General features: G+C 37.5%; 1 non-coding gene across 1 annotated transcript; it reads right to left on the reverse strand.

The window, feature by feature from the left end:
- Window positions 1-13,724: 13,724 nt before the first annotated feature.
- Window positions 13,725-13,831, reverse strand: LOC114238521 (U6 spliceosomal RNA). Its single transcript, XR_003623849.1, has one exon. It is a non-coding gene; the product is annotated as a U6 spliceosomal RNA (small nuclear RNA).
- Between the last annotated feature and the right edge of the window lie 5,159 nt (window positions 13,832-18,990).

An 18,990-nucleotide genomic window follows, 5' to 3' on the forward strand; every position in this document is an offset into this window, starting at 1 on the left:
GAGGTTGAGTCAGATGTAGTCCCTGCCTTCGGAAGACACAATCTTAAACAACCTTCAGGGAAGAAAGGAATTGATGTTATCAAAGACAAATAAGGTTCCGTAGAAAAAATCTTTTCTGATGGAGGCCATTGCAGGGCTGCTTTGTGAAAGATTTTTTTTTTTGAATTTCAGCTGATTCTTTAAGAGCCAGGTCAATCACCATTTCCACTGGGAAGCCGTCTCTGACCCCCTGTTGCTGGCTGCCCGGTCTTCTGTGACCTGAGACTTTGAGATTTCTCTGTTTCAGCAATTAGCACCTTTAATCTTGAGGATTTATTTGCACATCTTACTTCCCTCATTAGACTTTGTCCAAACTTTGAGTGTATGTATGTGATTATTTTTAATAGCACATATCCTGGCACACATTTGCTACACTAATAAATAAATGAATACATGCTAGCAGAGATGGTCAGAGGACAGAGATACCCAGATGGAAGAAATGGCATGAACAGAGGCACAGAGGATGAGAAGGGAAATAGTTGTCGATATTGAAAACTGTCTTCTTTACAATTTCCCTGGAGGCTGATCCCACTTAAGGATATATCATTAAGGATGCCCTTCAGCTGCAGGTAACAGAAGCCTGACCACAGTGGTTTATAAAACAGGAATATTTTTCCCTCTTAAATGAGAATCTAGATATAGGCAGCTGAGGGCTGAGTCCTCCACATCCGAGTCTGCCTTCCTCTTTTTATTCCAACGTCCTTAGTGAGCAGCTTTACCCCAGTATTACTGCATAGTCACAATCCAACTTCATACCTGCATTCTAGGTGGGACAAAGAAGCAGAAGGTTCAACAGCAAGGAAGACTCATGCCTATGCCAGGAAAATAAAACTTTACCAGAAAGACCCAACAGATTTCCATCTATGTATCGTTGATCAAAACTGTACATGTTTTTTAAGGAACCTCCATACTGTTCTCCATAGTGGCTGTATCAATTTACATTCCCACCAACAGTGCAAGAGTGTTCCCTTTTCTCCACACCCTCTCCAGCATTTATTGTTTCTAGATTTTTTGATGATGGCCATTCTGACTGGTGTGAGATGATACCTCATTGTAGTTTTGATTTGCATTTCTCTAATGATTAATGATGTTGAGCATTCTATCATGTGTCTGTTGGCCATCTGTATATCTTCTTTGGAGAAATGTCTATTTAGGTCTTCTGCCCATTTTTGGATTGGGTTGTTTGTTTTTTTGTTATTGAGCTGCATGAGCTGCTTGTAAATCTTGGAGATTAATCCTTTGTCAGTTGCTTCATTTGCAAATATTTTCTCCCATTCTGAGGGTTGTCTTTTGGTCTTGTTTATGGTTTCCTTTGCTGTGCAAAAGCTTTTAAGTTTCATTAGGTCCCATTTGTTTATTTGTGTTTTTATTTCCATTTCTCTAGGGGCTGGGTCAAAAAGGATCTTGCTGTGATGTATGTCCTAGAGTGTTCTGCCTATGTTTTCCTCTAAGAGTTTGATAGTGTCTGGCCTTACACTTAGGTCTTTAATCCATTTTGAGTTTATTTTTGTGTATGGTGTCAGGGAGTGTTCTAATTTCATACTTTTACATGTACCTGTCCAATTTTCCCAGCACCACTTATTGAAGAGGCTGTCTTTTCTCCACTGTATATGCTTGCCTCCTTTATCGAAGATAAGGTGACCATATGTGCGTGGGTTTATCTCTGGGCTTTCTATCCTGTTCCATTGATCTATGTTTCTGTTTTTGTGCCAGTGCCAAACTGTCTTGATCACTGTAGCTTTGTAATATAGTCTGAAGTCAGGGAGCCTGATTCCTCCAGCTCCATTTTTTGTTCTCAAGATTGCTTTGGCTATTCGGGGTCTTTTGTGTCTCCATACAAATTGTGAAATTTTTTGTTCTAGTTCTGTGAAAAATGCCAGTGGTAGTTTGATAGGGGTTGCATTGAATCTGTAGATTGCTTTGGGTAGTATAGTCATTTTCACAATGTTGATTCTTCCAATCCAGGAACATGGTATATCTCTCCATCTATTTGTATCATCTTTAATTTCTTTCATCAGTGTCCTATAATTTTCTGCATACAGGTCTTTTGTCTCCTTAGGTAGGTTTATTCCTAGATATTTTATTCTTTTTGTTGCAATGGTAAATGGGAGTGTTTTCTTAATTTCACTTTCAGATTTTTCATCATTAGTATATAGGAATGCAAGAGATTTCTGTGCATTAATTTTATATCCTGCTACTTTACCAAATTCATTGATTAGCTCTAGTAGTTTTCTGGTAGCATCTTTAGGATTCTCTATCCCAGCAATCCCACTACTGGGCATATACCCTGAGAAAACCATAATTCAAAAAGAGTCATGTACCAAAATGTTCATTGCAGCTCTATTTACAATAGCCCGGACATGGAAGCAACCTAAGTGTCCATCATCGGATGAATGGATAAAGAAGATGTGGCACATATATACAATGGAATATTACTCAGCCATAAAAAGAAATGAAATGGAGGTATTTGTAATGAGGTGGATGGAGTTAGAGTCTGTCATACAGAGTGAAGTAAGTCAGAAAGAGAAAAACAAATACAGTATGCTAACACATATATATGGAATCCAAGGGAAAAAAAAAAAAAGGTCATGAAGAACCTAGTGGCAAGACGGGAATAAAGACACAGACCTACTAGAGAATGGACTTGAGGATATGGGGAGGGGGAGCGGTGAGATGTGACAGGGTGAGAGAGTGGCATGGACATATATACACTACCAAATGTAAAATAGATAGCTAGTGGGAAGCAGCCGCATAACACAGGGAGATCAGCTTGGTGATTTGTGACCACCTAGAGGGGTGGGATAGGGAGGGTGGGAGGGAGGGCGATGCAAGAGGGAAGAGATATGGGAACATATGTATATGTATAACTGATTCACTTTGTTATAAAGCAGAAACTAACACACCATTGTAAAGCAATTATACTTCAATAAAGATGTTTAAAAAAAAAAAAGAAAAGAAAAAACTGTACATGTGACATGTGGCCACTTCTAGCTGCACAGGAGGCTAGGAATATCCATTTTGAGGGGGACCCTCTTTTCAAAATTATTATTGGAATATTTTATGTGGAAAATGAAAATTTGATATGAACAGAGTCAGCTACGATGTGAATGGAAGGCAGTGAAGGAACTTTATTATTTCCTAGGGTCCAGAATCAGGGGCAGCATTTATTTTCCTGCCTCATCCTAGTTCAGAAGGCCATTTACCAATGACACTTGAACCCACTGGCCTCACTTCCACAGAACCAAAGCTCTTCGGCTTATTGGAACTTTTTTTTTCTCAATATCATGCATAGTGGAATAGAGTCTTTGTGTTCCTTTTAAGGAGGTTTCTTTTAAACTCCCACACTCCTGAACAGGAAAACAGTATACAGACCAAAGCTGGAGGAAAGGACATAATTCTATGCACACTAAGTTTCTCCCATCTATCATATGTAACCACTGACATTTCCTGACAACCACTAGGCTTCTGGTATTTTTCAAGAAGCTGAGTCATTATCCTAACTTTCCAGATTGAATCAGAAAACAACTGATTTTCCAAATGTGATATTGTTAGTTTAGGGTAAAGCTGGTTTCTCTGGCTTCTTGGTGTATGTTTAGTACTTTTTCTGAATTCAGAAAATTTGAGACTCTCAGTGTAAAGATTTTGTTTGTGACATTGAACAATTTTTAATAGACTATGGAAAAAATGCTAAAATAATGATAGAACCCTGAAAAATGTCACAGATAATTAGTATTTCCCTTCACATATGTGGATACTTGCCCTTAGATTCCATTATTCATTAATAATTGTATTTTCTGTGTTTCTAGATAATATTTATGACCCTTTGAATTATCCTAAGGCAAAAATTTAGTTATAGGCAGAATAAAGATAAAACAGGTTTTATGGGCTTCCCTGGTGGCGCAGTGGTTGAGAATCTGCCTGCTAATGCAGGGGACACGGGTTCGAGCCCTGGTTCTGGGAAGATCCCGCATGCCACGGAGCAGCTGGGCCCGTGAGCCACAACTGCTGAGCCTGCGCGTCTGGAGCCTGTGCCCCGCAACGGGAGGGGCCGCGATAGTGAGAGGCCCGCGCACCGCGATGAAGAGCGGTCCCCGCACTGCGATGAAGAGTGGCCCCCACTTGCCGTAACCAGAGAAAGCCCTCGCACGAACCGAAGACCCAACACAGCCAAAAATAAATAAATAAATAAATAAAGTAGCTATAAAATGGGAAACTTCATTTAAAAAATAAATAAATAAATAAAAATAAAAGTATATGTTATAAATTGATAGGAATCAGAATTGAAAAAAAAAACAAAAAAAAAACAGGTTTTATTATATTTCTCTCACAAGTGATGTACTTCTTAAGATGATGCTATAACATCATGAAAGCTCATCAAAATAATTGTAAAATGTAATGTCAAATTATGTTTTGAACAACACTGATCACAATATTTAGCAAATATATCATGTACAAATGCTCCCTAATTCTTTTTTTTTTTTTGAATGTGTGCTGTAGATTTTCTTTTTTCTTTTTAAAAATTTTTTGGCTGCATTGGGTCTTTGTTGCTGCGCACGGGCTTTCTTTAGTTGTGGCAAGTGGGGGCTACTCTTTATTGCGGTGCGCAGGCTTCTCATTGCGTTGGCTTCTCTTGTTGTGGAGCATGGGCTCTAGGCTCACAGGCTTCAGTAGCTGTGGCACGTGGGCTCAGTAGTTGTGACGTATGGGCTGAGTAGTTGTGGTGTGCGGGCTGTAGAGCGCAGGCTCAGTAGTTGTGGCGCACGGGCTTAGTTGCTCCGCGGCATGTGGGATCTTCCTGGACCAGGGGTTGAACCCCTGTCCCCTGCATAACCTCTCTGTGCCTCAGTTTTATCATTGTAAAATGGAGGAATTAAAAGTATTGATGTTATTATGTTGTTATAACAATAAAACTTGGAACAAATAACACACTGAAAGTGTCATATAGCCTTATAAATTTGGTCATTATTGTCGGAAAGTAGAGAAATGGATCTGGTCATTTTATAGATGTCCTTGACTCCTCTAAGTCTCAGCCATTGTGGGGAAGCAAAAACTATCTCCCATACTCCCTCTAGTAAGGTGCCAATTTCTGCCTCAAGGTATGCTGAGGGCTCACTAGAATGGAGTTTTCCATGCAGTTCTCTAAAGGTAAATTTAGGGAAATGTACATGGAAAATGGGAAATAGGAGTCATGTCAATGACTTAATTGAAGTCCAACACTGAATGAGTCCAAGCACATGATTCTTGCCTTCAAAGCTGGAGACATAATATTTAGACACATATAATTTAGGAGTGTTTTCAGTTGTAAATATCAGAACACACAGTGGCTGGCCTGTTTCACAAGTGTTTTTGTTATCTCATGCCTCTTGTCTTAAAGTCTCAGCAGAAATTTTTATCTTAACATCCCCTTATATACTCAGCCACCCAAATGGGCACTTCAAAGCCTGGGTTGAATAAAATTATATCTTCACTTTTCACTTCTATACACTGAAGTAGCCAAATCTGAAGACTGATAAATTTTACATTCCTTAAAATTTACCTTCTTCAGTTTATGGTGTGAATTCTATGAATTTGCAAAGAGAACATTCAGCATATATTAAAGTCCCTGTTAGATGGTTTTACTCTTGATTTTGCTATTCAAGCAAACTTTTCTTCTTTAAGTGAGCTCAGAACCTGGCTGCAGTTTGCCCAGAAGCATGGGAACTTCAATTGTTCAGTCATTCCTCTTATTCTTACACAGAGAGTTGCTGATTTCAGTTTGATAGTTTTCTGTTTGGGCAAGAGGGGACCCTCATGTTACATCTTCTTCTAGCCAAATATAAATATTTTATTTGTATAAGATTATGATTACTTTGTACAAAAATAGCTGACAAATGCTCTGGTAACTACGAGTTCTAGATAACTGTGAGGCCTTCGTGTTGACAGGCTAAGTCACTGGTTGTTTCAGCTTTACTTTCATGTGTTATAAAGTTTACAGTTTCCACAGTGTATCATCAAAAGTGCTTATTAGCAATAATAGCAGCTTTCTTTTCCATTCATAGAAACACTCCAGTATTTGCATTTTCTGTAATGAGAATTAGTGTTGCTTAGAAGAGTTTTTGCCTTTGAGCAAGAGTTTTAAGAGATTACCCATAGGCAAGAGATAACTGCATAGAAACAGAATTAGACCAGGACTCCAGGGACCTGGATTAAAGTTCAGGAATTCTTGAAAGAAACTAGGAAACTATGTCATTATCCTAATTCTTAATGTTATTTTTAATGGTTTTAAAATCTTTTTTCTGTATAAGTATATTCTCTTTCAGAGTACCTCAAAATAATGTCTAATATTATTTAGCATTAATATAAATAGATAATCCCATAATTTATTTAAGCCTTTACAGTTTTTAAATAACTTTCATAAATATAAAAACCTAGAAATGTCAAATTTTTTGAAAGATACAGTGTTTATAAATCACATCAGCTTAGTCAAACGCACTTTTTATTTAGAAAAAAAATCCAGCATTACAAAATATTAACGTAAAAGATAGAAAGTACCTGAAGCCATTGTATTAACCACTGTTTATAGTTGAGTATACATTTCTCTGCTATTTATTTTTCTAAACATTTACTTGTGGTGATTTTTTCCTTTTTAAACAAAGATAGAACTATACCATCCATGTGTTTTTTCACATACCAATAGCTCTTGAATAACCTCTTGTGTTTACATTATGTTGAATCTATTTCATCTTTTAAATTGCTACACAGTATTCTATAGTTCAATCAATCAATCAGTTGATAGACATTTAGACTGTTCCCAGTGTTTCTCTAATACAATCAAAACTGCATTAATATTCTCAAACACTTATTTTTGGAATTTCTGTAAGTACATCTGAAGGATAAATTTCTGTTTAGGATGTCTATGTTAAAGAATAAGAACATTTGCAAATTTAAAAGGCATTTCCAAATTGTCTTCCAAAAAAGGTTATATCAGCTTCCACTCCCATCAACAATGCATAATCAGAGTTTGATAAACTACTTATTTTCTTATCCACTTTTCCACATGTGTTAAATGAGTGGGCTGGAGCACATGCACTTATATTCTTGCCTGATTGTCTCCCACCATGGATGGCAAACCCCTAATGTCAGGCACTGTGGCTTGCTCAACTTTAATTACTTAGTGGATAGCATGTTGCCTTGCACATAGTACATCATCGATAAATATCTGTTAAATGAACACATCTGTGGATCCCTCCAGATCTCCTATTTTATGGCTCAGTGATGATGATGATGTTGATGACGTATCTTAGTGTCTTTCCATAGATAGCTAAATATAAAGTATCATGAACTGCTGGCAATAGGTGATTAGGATGTGTGAGATAGCAGGAAAAAAAAAATATATATATATATTGGTCTCTGCCTTCTGTTCTAATTAGGTAACTCTTGGTGGGATCCTGGATGGAGGCTGGTCACCAGAAAGATCAAGCCATGATTAGAAACTTGGAATTTTCAGCTCTCCTCCAGAGAAAGGAGAGGGGCTAGCAATGAAGTTAATGATCCATGATGCCTAGGTGATAATGCCTCTATAAAAATCCCTAAAGTATGGGTTTGAAGAGCTTCTGGGTTGGTGAGTACTTGGAAGTGCTAGGAGAGCAGTGCTCTGGGAGAGAGCATGGAAGCTCTGTGCCCCTTCCCACATAGCTTGCCCCACACATCTCTTTCATCTGGATGTTCATCTGTATCTTTTAGCATATCCTTTTATAATAAACCAGTAAACAGCAAGTATACTGTTTTCCTTAATTCTGTGAGCCACTCTAGCAAATTAATTGAACCCAAGGTGAGGGTTTTGGGGATTTCTAGCTGATAGGTCAGAAACACAGGTGACAACCTGGACTTGCTATTTGAAATTGGGGTGGGGAGCGGTCTTGTGGGACTGAGCCCGTAAACTATGGATCTGGCTCTATCTCCAGGTTGATAGTGTCAGGGTTGAGTTAAATTGTGGGACACCCAGCTGGTGTCACAGAATTGCTTGGTGTGGGAAAAATTCCCACACATTTGGTGACCAGAAGTGTCAGAAGTGAAGTGTTCCGTGTGAGTCGTAAAGGGGGGATACACAAGAAAGTGAGTTTTTCCTACTCAGGATGGCTCTTAAATTCCTACAGCTCTTACATAGTCTCTTGCAATTGGAGACTATAGTAGGTTGAGGTAGGCAAAAGATCAAGAAAATCTTACTGTATCCCATCATGAGGAGAGATAAATAAACTATTTTTCTAGATGATCTTTAGACTACTGCCTCTCCCTCTGATTAAATCTGAGACTATTTGATCAATTAAAGGAAATGTTTCCAGACATTTATTATAAAAGTCTTAATAGGGCTTCCATTCTTCCCAGTGACAGTTTTAGATTTTCATATCTATTCTTCTCTGTGACAACTGTAATATCTTGGGTTTTCATGAGAATTTCTAAGAGTATATGGCAGAAATACAAGCCAGCAATTACTATATATTCTTTTAGCTGAGCATGGTGAGAATTGCAAGAAGGGAACAGTGTGCTGGAATTACTAAATGAAATAAGTAATGGTGAAAAAATTCTGTGACTTGGAGAGACATACAGAGTATTTTTCTCGATCTTCAGAGACAATAGAAAAGGTATGATATTGGGATCAGGTAGACTTGGTCCTACCAGGTATCATCTCTAAGTCAGAGTACATCTGTTTCCTCATCTATAAAATGGGAATAATTATGTTACCTACTTACGGGGATTATTAGAGATTATTATGAAAATCAACCGTTATTCATTTTTGCGGTCCCAGTGTGATCATCTCTTCTGAGAAGCTATTCTTGACTCTCTTCTCCCGCAAAATTAGGTAAAATACCTTTTCTCTGGGCATTCCTCCCGCCCCTACACTTATTCCCACTCTACACCAGGACCTTCTGCTATCACTGCATTTCGTATCGTATCGAAATTGTATCTATATATACTTGTCACTGCCACTAGATTGTGATATCCTTATAACCTTTATGTCTTCAACACTTAAATAGAGTACCTGCTCATCAAAGAGTATGAACTCAGTAAATGTTTGTTGAGTGAATTAATGACATATTTCAAGTGCTTGCCCGGTACTTAAAACATTAAAAACATTCAATAATTTGTTCTTGACTTCTTTTGTAAATTTTTATCTCCAAAGTTTTATCAAGGAAAAGATTTATCTTTTGTTTATGATGCTTTAGCTACTAAAATGCAGGGTTAGGACGGTTTTTGGATCCATTCTAGGTAATTAGATACACTGTTAGAGACGGTTCATGGAAGGTTAAGATCTATCAAACTAGATGAATAACAGGATGAAAATTGCTTCAGACCTTTAGTCATAGCCTATGCACATATATCTAGAAAAAAATTATTTATTTGACCCTTTGTCCATATTTTTTGTAAATACATAACTTGGCAGTGTCAATTTAGTTCATCAAAGCAATGTGTTGGAGACCTTTTTTTTTCATTTGTCTCAGCTGCCTTATTGCACTGCATTACAAATGATGTTAATTCTGTGCTTAATTACACTTAGCATAATATATATGCAGCCCAGTGTTTATCAGTTGGACATAACAAAAGTGCTGTTGTTTTTTCCCATCTTCCTTCTGCTTATCATTTGTTGATTTTTGAAAGCAGCTGGAGTTGTTCCATGTGAATGGAAACAATTACAAGGCTGTACAATAAATGCTTTCTCTCTAGAAACCATCTTATATCAACTGTGATCTTTGCTTTTTAAAGATTTGGTGCACGTTTTCATGCAAACTTTTAACCTGATCTTTGCTACCCTTTCAGATCAGAAGAAATCTCTTATATAAAAAAAAAGCTCACATTTGAATTTTTCAAAAGCATGCATATTTCATCCATTGAAACAAGAACTTCCATATCTCCAAATTGACTACTATAGTCTGTCAGGCATGTGTTGATTCATGTTTACATAAAAGACCATCTTAATATAATGATGGTATTTGTGCCTTAGGTTCTCATATTTTTAACTATTGCATGTGACTTAGGAGTTGGAAAGTGAGTTGCTTTTGGATAGTATTTATTTTAAAATGATCGTTTCAGCTAGTTTGTCCATTAGAGATGAATTTATTAAAAAAAATGTTCTTTTAAATTTTTTTCAGTGCGAGGTCAAAACTGCAATTAGAGCGTAAGTGTAATTATTGAAAAACATTGTAGATTATGTGATTTTTCCCGAAAGTTCTAAGATTAAACTTCATGAAAAATATTTTTGGTGGCTATCAATACTTTCTAAAAATTAACATCATTTTTTTTTTGGTCCCACCATGTGGCATGTGGGATCCTAGTTCCCCAACCAAGGATCTAACCCATACTCCCTGCAGTGAAGGAGCAGAGTCCTAACCACTAGACTGCCAGGGAATTTCCAAATTAACATCATTTCTGAGAGTAGTTTTTTTTTTTTTAAATAGATCTTTATTGGAGTATAATTGCTTCACAATACTGTGTTACTTTCTGTTGCACAACAAAGCGAATCAGCCGTATGCATACACATGTCCACATACGGAGAGTAGTTTTATAAGTGAAACTTAGGTCATTATAAAACATATCAGTTATGCTTTAATAAAATAACCATGCTTATTAAGCAGCTATTCTATGTCAAATGCTTTACATAAATTGTACATAATTATCTCATTTATTCCTCAGAACAGTCCCTTTAGAGGACGAGGACAAGAAAGTTAAGGATTTTGTTCAGAGTTGGTAAGTGGAAGATGCAGGATCAGAAGTCATGTTCGCCTGTGCTAAATCCTTGCTCTGTATCTGTTGATATTGCTCATCTTCCTTCACCCATCCTGCCACCAGGGGGACCCAGGGGATATAGCCAAATGAAAGCTCCAGCCAAGGGCCTACTCTATTCTGAACATTGCTGACACCCTAAATCCTTGCTGTCTTTCCTTTGCAGTAAACTTAACACATCCAGGAAGGAATTTTTTGGCTTACTTTACTTCTTCCTTATAAGTCTCTCTTTTGTTCTAGCAAATTCTAAATGCAGGAGAGCCTCTTCCTTTAGTGTAAGTTGCTCAAGGTGGTAACAGCACTTAAGTGCCACATTTCCTTCCTTTCTCTTTCTCTCTTCCCTTCTGATCCTCTCCTTGCCAACACTGACTGCCTGGCATGTATGTAATAAGTGCTCAAGAAATGGCAGCTACCGTTGTGTTCCAGGTTCTGGGGCTCCTCTCTGAAGGGATTTTTGGTAATAATAATAATAATAATCATAGCTAATATTTATAGCACAGTATGTACCAGAATCTCTTTCAAGCACTTTAAGTGCATGTGCCCTGTTATTATGTCTGTCTTTATCAAGCAAGGAAACGGTGAGGCTCAGAAAGCACATGACCAAAGATAACAGTGATAACTGGTTGGTGTCATAGTTCTGGAGCTCAAGTTTTCTGACTTCTAGTCCTTTACTGACTGATGTGGTGGCGTAAAAATGTGCTGCTCAAATCTCCTTCAAGAGAATCTGCTGTGAGGAGCGTAGCTGATGACAGACTCCAGCTGGCAACCCCTTTAAACCCACCATGGTGTTCATACCAAAACCATACTTCCTTCCCCTGGGCTGCCTCTGGACAATGACTGAGCGTGGTGGGGGTAATAGTACTAGCTCATTCCAGAAATGGAAAAATAATCCAACATTAGTAACTCTGTTAATATAATTCACCTAGAGGAGAACAAATAAGAGAAATCATATAATCCTACCAATCAAGTATTGGAAAAAAACTCAATAAACTAGGGACTGTATGGCCACATTTTAAATTAATAGTTACCACCTAAAAGCCAGTATGATGTCAGTGAAAACACAATGAGAAAATCCCCATAATGTCAAGAATAAAGCCAGTGTCCACTGTCACTACTTTTTTTCCTTTTTTTAATTGAAATACAGTTGATACAGAATAATATGTTAATTTCAGGTGTACTACATAGTGATTTGACATTTACATACATTATGAAATGATCATCATGACAAATCTTGTAACCATCTGTCCCCATACAAAGCTATTAAGATATTATTGACCATATTCTTTATGTTGTATGTTGCATCCTCGTGGCTTATTTGTAACTGAAGATTTGTGCCTATTAATCCCCTTTACTTATTTTGTCTCTCATCTCCCAGCAACCATCAGTTTGTTCTCTGAGTCTGTTTTCATTTGTTTTGTTTGTTTGTGCTTTAGCTTACACATATAAGTGAAATCATCTGGTATTTGTCTTTTTCTGTCTGACTTATTTTACTTAACATAATATCCTTTAGATCCATTCATGTTGCCACAAATGGCAAATTTCATTCTTTTTTATGACTAATATTCCATTGTATATATGTACCACATCTTCTTTATCCATTCATTTATTGATGGACATTTAGATTGTTTCCATATCTTGGCTATTTAATGCTGCAGTGAAACAATAGCGTGCATAAATCTTTTCAAATTAGTGTTTTTGTTTTCTTTGGGTAAATACCCACAAGTGAAATTGCTGGATCATATGGCAGTTCTATTTTATTTTTTATTTATTTATTTTTTTAATTTATTTATGGCTGTGTTGGGTCTTCGTTTCTGTGCGAGGGCTTTCTCTAGTTGTGGCAAGTGGGGACCACTCTTCATCGCGGTGCGCGGGCCTCTCACTATCGCGGCCTCTCCCGTTGCGGAGCACAGGCTCCAGACACGCAGGCTCAGCAATTGTGGCTCACGGGCCTAGTTGCTCTGCGGCATGTGGGATCTTCCCAGACCAGGGCTCGAACCCGTGTCCCCTGCATTAGCAGGCAGATTCTCAATCACTGCGCCACCAGGGAAGCCCCGGCAGTTCTATTTTAATTTTTTTTTTTTTTTTTTTTTTTTTAAAGAAAGGTTGTGACCAAATTAAAGGTTGTTGACCAAATTCTTTTTTTTTTTTTTAATTTTTATTTATTTATTTATTTATTTATGGCTGTGTTGGGTCTTCGTTTCTGTGCGAGGGCTTTCTCTAGTTGCGGCAAGTGGGGGCCACTCTTCATCGCGGTGCGCGGGCCTCTCACTATCGCGGCCTCTCTTGTTGCGGAGCACAGGCTCCAGACGCGCAGGCTCAGTAACTGTGGCACACGGGCCTAGTCGCTCCGCGGCATGTGGGATCTTACCAGACCAGGGCTCGAACCCGTGTCCCCTGCATTGGCAGGCAGATTCTCAACCACTGCGCCACCAGGGAAGCCCTATTTTTAATTTTTTGAGGAAACTCCATACTGTTTTCCATAGTGACTCCACCAATTTATAATCCCACAAACAAGGGTTCCCTTTTCTCCACATTCTTGCCAATACTTGTGTCTTTTTGATAATTGCCATTCTGACAGGTATGATGTGGTAGCTCACCGTGGTTTTGATTTGCATTTCCCTGATAATTAGTGATGTTGAGCATCTTTTCAGGTGTCTGTTGGCTATCTGTAGAAAAATTTTTATTCAGGGCCTCTGCCCATTTTTTAATTGGGTTGTTTTTTTGTTTTTTTATATTGAGTTGTATGAGTTCTTTATGTATTTTAAATATCAACCCCTTATTGGATATATCTGATATTGCAAATACCTTCTCTCATTATGTAGGCCACCTTTTTGTTTTGTTGATAGTTTCCTTTGCTGTGCAAAGCTATTTATTTTGATGTAGTCCCATTTGTTTATTTGTGCTTTCGTGTCCCATGCCTGAGGAGAAAAAATATGGAACGTATCACAAATTTCTGTGTCATCCTTGCTCAGAAGCCATGCTAATCTTCTCTGTATTGCTCCCATTTTAGCATGTGTGTTGCCCAAGTGAGCACTCACTACTACTTTTTTAACATGATTCTGAAGGTTCTTGCCAGTACAATTAGAGAGGAGAGAATGAGGCATATATATTTGAAAAAGGATGTAATATTATCATTATTTGCAAATGTTATACTTGCTTACATGAATATACAAAAGAATCAACTGAACAATTGTAACAAACAATAGAAGAATTTATAAATGGCTGAGTACAATAATAAACAGCAAGCAACTTTCATAAGTACAGACAATAACCAACTGGAAGTTATAATGGAAGAAAATATCACATTTACAGTAGAAAAAAAATTTATAGAAATAAATTTAACAAGAAATATACAAAATCTGTACAAATAAGGAAAGCATACATTTTCTTAAATAGGAAGATTCAATGTTATAAAGATATCAGCTCTTCCTAATGTAAGTAATAAATTCTGTATCAGTAAATACAATAAGAGTGTTATTTATTTGTTCATTTGCTTTTTGAACTGGAAGGGTTGAGTCACATGGAAAATAGGGAAAAATATTCAAGAAAAGTCTGGGCAAAGAAGAGTAACAAGTTACAGTCTCTCCCATATTTTAAAATATAGAGTTATAGTAATTGCATTAATGTAATAATAATGCATGAATAAACATGCAGATAAATGAAATAGAAAAGAAAGTCTGTAAGTAGACACAAATATGTGTTGCATATTAGTGTATGGCAAGAATGGCGTAGCAAATCAGTAGGTAAGTGATGAATTATTTAATAAATGGTATTGGGACAACTGGATAGTAATCTGGAAAATAAAATTATTTTTGGACTCTTACCTCATTTTTTATCCCTAAATTCCAAATGTTTCAAAGATTTAAATTTAAAAATAAAAGTAAAAAGTATACTATAGAAATATTATATATGTATACACACAGGTGTGTGTGTGTGTGTGTGTGTGTGTGTGTGTGTGTGTGTATGTAAAACATTTCAAGGTTGGGAAGACATGTCTAGGGTTAATCCAAAACTAAGAAATCTTAAATTAAAAGATAGATTAATTTGACCATATAAAATTAAAATAAAATTATCTTGTCATTAAAATCCATAAACAAAGGAAAAAACACAAATGACAAGCCAGGGGAAAATATTTTGTCTGCAACTCATGACATAGACCAAAGGATATGTTTCTCAGCATACATAAATAAATATGTGAGAAGAAGACCAATAATCCTACAAGAAATGGACAAAGGATCAAAACAGTTGGTATCAAAGGAAGTATAAATGGGTCTTAACATATGAAAAGGTATTCACTTAATATATAATAGGAAAAAAATTAATTTAAGTTAAATCTACAAGGAAGTGCCATTTTCCCTTGTTAGTTTGGCAAAGATAAAAGAATTCTGATAGCATGCTATATTGAAAGGGGTGTGAGAAAATAGGTATTCAATACACTGCTATTAGTTATATAATTTGGTATAAACTCTATAAAAGGCTATTTAACAATATCTTATCAAAATTACAAATGCATATATTCTTTGATCCTGCAATACTACTCTGGGAATTTATCCACAGCTATGCTTGTCACGTCTTAAGTGACAAATATACAAGGATATTCCTTATAGGGCTGTTTGAAATAACAAAAAGATTGGAAGCAGCATAAATATCTATATTAGGACACTGGTTAAGTAAATTATGTACCTGTATGGCATGGGATTCTATGCAACCTTTTAAAGAATGAAGCTGTTCTATATGTACTGATTTTGGACAGTTTCCAATATATAATGTTAAAAGAGTAAAGGGAAGAATATGGTGTATAGTACAAGTTTTTGTTTTTGTCATTGTTGTTTGTTTTACACTTGTATGCTTTTATATGCATTGAACATCTGTAAAATGATCAAGCTACCTCCAGGGAATGAAACTAGGAAACTAGGGGACAGGAGAAGTGAAATAGGCTAAATTTTTTTTTTTTTTTAATTTATTTATTTTTGGCTGTGTTGGGTCTTCGTTTCTGTGCGAGAGCCTTCTCTAGTTGTGGCAAGCGGGGGCCACTCTTCATCGCGGTGCGCGGGCCTCTCACTATCGTGGCCTCTCGTTGCGGAGCACAGGCTCCAGACGCGCAGGCTCAGTAGTTGTGGCTCACGGGCCTAGTTGCTCCGCGGCATGTGGGATCTTCCCAGACCAGGGCTCGAACCCGTGTGCCCTGCATTAGCAGGCAGACTCTCAACCACTGCGCCACCAGGGAAGCCCCCTAAATTTTTAATCTACAAATTTTCATTTGAATTTTTTACTGCGTGAGGTATTACATACGTGTAATATTCAGTGACAGCGCTAAGCACACTATTCAATTCACTTGATCTTTTCTTGGTACCAAGACTTTCTAGATGGAGAATGAAATGTTCATTTACATATGGAACAAGCTTCTCATCTTGTCGAAGACTGGTAAGTTTGCTGACTGGCTGCAGCTTTAGGCTGTTTTTGAAACAGGGAGTGCATGCCTGTACTTAACAGGGACTCTGGTGACGTGCCCTGTGATTTTGATGCCAGAGATGAAAACCTAGAGAGAGAGTAATAGGAGGGTGAGACTAGGAATTACAGTGGGTGGGGTGAACAGACTTTGGGATAAGGAGGTGAAACTTGCCAGCAATTTTCACCCCTTTTATTAAGGTATTTATCTTGGATGGATATCTGCTTTGTACTCTGTGAAAGCAGAAAATCAGGCCATGGAGTTAACCAGAGCCTGGAGTTCTTTCTAAGGAAGCAAAATGGCTGAGAAAACACAGCAGTAATTTAATGTTTATAAAGAATGGGCTGAAATAACTATAGTATATCAAAAGCAAATAACTGCTGAGGAAATTGGCATATTTTAATTTGGTTCAGACTATATTTTACATGTTCTGGCTGTACTGTAATGTACGAGTTTGTATGTAGAGCTTAAATGTATAATTAATACAGCTTTGAAGCTAGTTCTATCCACATGATTAAAATTTATCATGGAGTTAGCTTTCAAATAGAGACTTTTTAACATGTTATAGTCAATGCTATAAATTAGATCTTCTCTGATGAGCTCTGAATAAAGGACTCTAATTTATCTCAGTGGTATTTTATTAGAGACATTTTAATTGCTATGGCAGGTAAAAAGCACCATCCAGTATCTTGGCTAAACATTTCAGTTACTGAAATCATTTTCCCTCCTAGTAAAAATAATTGGTTTAAAGAATATTCTGTTTTATTGAAGATGAACTAAAAATCTTTTATTTTATACGCATGATTCAGCCTCACATTGAAACTTTGTGGGAAGTTTGCTCCGTAAAGGAAAAAAGGAATCTTTTTACATCAGTGAAGGAAATTATATACTATCCCAAGGAAGAAATCCCAAATTTCCCTTCCAGACATCTAAAAGTAAAGATCTGGGAATTGATTGCTGGTGAATAGGTTATGGGTGTGGCATTTTTTTTTATTGCTTTCCAATTATTTGTATTTTTTCCTTATATATATATTTTTTTAAAATCAAAATAATAGAAATATATACTTTAAAAATTTCCAATAATCCTTTCTCTTCTTGATAACTACTCTTAACAGTTTGGCATACATTCTTCCAGAAATTTTCCACACAAAGTATTTTTTTCCTCCTTAAAATTCTGGATCTGTTGCCAACAAATGTCTGAATTCTTCCTGCTCTGCCTGCTGCATTTTATCAAATTTGCCCACCCCATGCAGTTTCAATCACTTTGTTGGAATGACGCGTTATCTAACTGTAGCCAAAATTCCCAGTTTCTGGGCCTAAGGACAGCTTTTATGCCAGTGCATCTGTGCCGAAGAGCAGGTTTTAGACTGTGTGCCCGTGCCGAAGTAGGGACTGGGTGCCAGCTTGTTCAAAGCTCAGCCGACTGCAGATACCCACATGGAGTGAGGCTGCTTCTGGCGGCTCCGTTCCTTCAACCCCAGACACGAGTGCCTGGTGGAGCGCAGTGCCGAAGGGCAGGGTCTTTGCCGCACTTCCTCACACTTTGCTCTGTGGATGAAGTAAGGTCTCTCGCTTCAGTTTCGCCCTTGTCAAAAGGATTACCAAGTTTATTCCATCCTGGATTGTATGTTTCCTAGCTACTAATGGATGATTTTTATGGTTTAATATTTTTTTTAAATTAATAAATTAATAAATTAATTAATTTATTTTTGGCTGTGTTGGGTCTTCGTTTCTGTGCGAGGGCTTTCTCTAGTTGCAGCGAGCGGGGACCACTCTTCATCGCGGTGCGTGGGCCTCTCACTATCGCGGCCTCTCTTGTTGCAGAGCACAGGCTCCAGACGCGCAGGCTCAGTAATTGTGGCTCACGGGCCCAGCTGCTCTGCAGCATGTGGGATCTTCCCAGACCAGGGCTCGAACCTGTGTCCCCCGCACCGGCAGGCAGACTCTCAACCACTGTGCCACCAGGGAAGCCCTGGTTTAATATTTGACCACTAATTCACTAGACGCTAGTGAGACGCTTTAAAAAATGTCTTAGAAGACAATTTTTATTCAATATGATAGGTCATTTGGAATAATATCCACCATTTAAAGAGGGGCTGAAATTAACAGTCTAAATGCCATGCTGCATTTAGTGTTGATTGAATTCTAACAAATCAAATAGATCTACTAAAGCCTAATACAAAATTCCATGGGCACTAGAATATTAATTCTGAGAAACGCTGGGTCAGAATGCATCAGAAGCTGTTAAATGTCTTACTGAATTTTGTCAGCTTGCCTACCCTCCTTAATATGCCATCTTCAAGTTTTATTTTGGTATATTGAGATGCATGTAAAATTGCTGAGAGATGTCAAGTAGGTAGTTGGATATACAACCGTGGGGGCTCAGAGTGTGAAACAGATACATAAATTTGGGAGTTGTCAGCACAGATGGTTTTAAAAGCTACATAATTAGATGAGATCACCTGAAGAAAATGTGGGGTGAAAACTGATCCAGGTGAATTTCTAACATTTAGATGAGGAGCAGGCAAAAGAGACTGAAATAGAGTGGCCACACTGGAAGATGATGTCAGGGAAACTACAAGGAGAGCAATTCAAGAATGAGACAGTAGGACTTCCTGGTGGCACAGTGGTTAAGAATCCGCCTGCCAATGCAGGGGACACGGGTTCGAGCCCTGGTCTGGGAAGATCCCGCATGCCGCGGAGCACCTAAGCCTGTGTGCCACAGCTACTGAGCCTGCGCTCTA

The sequence above is a fragment of the Balaenoptera acutorostrata genome, chromosome 4 (assembly GCF_949987535.1).
Source record: "Balaenoptera acutorostrata chromosome 4, mBalAcu1.1, whole genome shotgun sequence".
NCBI lineage: Eukaryota > Metazoa > Chordata > Mammalia > Artiodactyla > Balaenopteridae > Balaenoptera > Balaenoptera acutorostrata.